This window comes from Dendroctonus ponderosae, unplaced genomic scaffold (genome assembly GCF_020466585.1).
Source record: "Dendroctonus ponderosae isolate FM_Combo_2020 unplaced genomic scaffold, Dpon_F_20191213v2 Dpon_F_20191213_5, whole genome shotgun sequence".
NCBI classification, from domain to species: Eukaryota; Metazoa; Arthropoda; class Insecta; order Coleoptera; family Curculionidae; genus Dendroctonus; species Dendroctonus ponderosae.
Genome location: NW_026018715.1, coordinates 6,934,934 through 6,937,289, shown reverse-complemented (window position 1 = coordinate 6,937,289; position 2,356 = coordinate 6,934,934). Strand labels below are relative to the sequence as shown.

Genomic DNA, 2,356 nt, shown 5'->3' with positions numbered 1-2,356 from the left:
GCTGCAGCTTCACGCCGACCCTCTCGCCACTCTTCAAAGTGTTTGTCTAGTCCTCAAAACTTTTGACGACTAAATTTCCATATTTTCTTGGTTCAACGTGTAAAATTGAAACGTCTTTCGACTTCACAGGCTCCGCCCCCAGCACCGGAACTCCTCCCATTAGCTGAAAGCCCTCCAATCAATCGGCGACCGTGCTCGAAATTTTCCGATGTTGAACGAGGGCACGTTGCCAAGGGTTACGGTTGAAAGCTACTTCAGCAATATTCAGTGCTCTCGCGCTATCCGTTGATGCTATATCATCATCGCTCTGTTTTTCATGTAGTGACAATGAGATAGATTCGGTGGTAGATACTGTGTTGTGATTTGCTGATTAGTTTCAACAACTCGACGATTAACTGTGATCTGTGATTAGTTAGTGATCTATCTCTATTAGGATGTTAGCTCATGCCAATAAGTAAGTACTTGATCAGTTTCAATGCTGTTATACGTAAAACGGAGCAAATGGTGAAAATTCATTTTCTATCCACGGTGCACCAGACCAATTTTCAATTCGTTTAAACGAGCTTAATTAAAGGAGCATATCTTTCTTCGAACTGGGTACTACTCAAGGTTTGTAGCCTAATTGGACGTTGACGTCTTCCTTTATTTCTGTGGCTATTCGACAATTGTTTGGTCTCTGGATGATTTCTATATGAATAATTCGAGTTAGAGCTTTTCTTTTTCACCTGCTTTAATAACATCAACTTTTTAATGTCTCATGATGCCAATAATTTAGCTGTTTCCCGTGTTTTTGTTAGGTTTAAATCACATTTTCATTACTCTATCGAGCAGGCAGTTGAATTTATATCCATCATGGGTTGCTAACCAAAAAATGAGCATCAATATTGGTTGTCTTAAAAACCGTAATTCTCAAGCAATAAGACGATTTATAGGTTTTTCACTAAAAATTCTATTTGTTTGCTGTTTTCTACTGAAAAACTAGTTTTTAGAGTTTGCTTATCCTAGTTGAAAATTAATACAGGGGTTTTTATGTTATTTGCTGTTTTTGCATTTTTCGCAGACAAAGACAATTTTAGTTAAAGACGTTAAATCTGCTTGAAAAAACGGGGTTTTCTGTATTTTTTATACCAAAGCTTTGTTAGGAAGTCTACCAAAAACAATCCTTCCATTATGGAGTGTTTAACGGTAAATTTTCTGTCAAAAACGCTACAAACCAAAGACATTTTCCTAAATTATATTTTCAGAGAGCAAGACTTATGGTGGATTTTTTTTGGTTAATTAGCCGTCTGCCGATCAACTGAAAATGTACTTTTTTGAACTTTGATTTAAWAAATTMTGGAAGTTGCTTTTYTTACATATGAAAAGCTAGCTTACGTACAAAATCTRAAAAATTCGACAGTAAAGCTAATTTCAGTTCTGTAATAATAATGTAGGTACCTATTTTTTTTCAATATCTRTCTCAGTTAAAATTAAAGTACGAAATATTGATCACWTCASTTGMGCTATGGTTTTYCTGATTTTTTGAAACGTAAAAAAGCATTCTGGTWTAGGTATGTTTTCGAGTTAGTGACCCATTTGCACATTGATGTCTCTGGACTAAATGMARTTTAATRCATTTTTGTTAGAAGTTTTTTTTTTAATAGAATTAATTAWTTTTTTATGTTATCGGCCGTGAGTTTCTGGGACTATTCAATTTTTTATTCGGCTYACAACRTGYTCAAATGAATAATGTTAATATTGCTTTGGTTGGCGGTTGAAGGTTGATTCATTGTTAGGTATCTTTCTAAGTTAAGTTGTAATASGGTGACTTTTACCGTCTCTTTGCATTTGCAATTGCATTTTGTGTCCWTKCAAWTGCATWTAAAATTTWGTTAAGTTYACTGMTGTTTTGAGYTTTTTTAATTCAACAACYTGAATGTAGGTATTTATGACTTTGAGCATTAGCCTGCATCGGGTTACKTGCCTAATTACGCGTTGATCTCTCCATGCTTTTCTTGCTTTACTATGATTTAATGCCGATTTTTTGGTAATTTTTTTTWACAATTATTAAAAGTTCTCAGTCCAAAGGGTAAACTGGAGACATTTTTTGAAAGCAGCCAATTTTCAGCYTATATTTAATTATTATATTTAATATTTATCGCCTWAAACCAGTCTAATAAGRCAMATKTTCTGTGGTTCTTGATTTGATGCCAAAAATCTGGTCAAAAGCTAAATATAAAAACTTTWCATTCCGCTSTGCATAARGATCTTATTGGGCACAAATGAATTATTTGCGGTTTGAAAATGGCAAATGTTTAGTCAGACTTGCAATTTCTTAGAGTTGCATATTTTGTTCAATCGGAACCGCAGAAAGGCC

At 34.3% G+C, this 2,356-nt stretch overlaps 1 protein-coding gene across 1 annotated transcript in view; it reads left to right on the top strand.

Moving 5' to 3' along the window:
- Positions 1-273: 273 nt before the first annotated feature.
- The window catches only part of LOC109539638 (GATA-binding factor C), a gene marked incomplete in the record, with an annotated part of 76,004 nt that continues 73,921 nt past the window's right edge, over positions 274-2,356 (top strand). The window contains 1 exon segment of the mRNA XM_019907516.2: positions 274-454.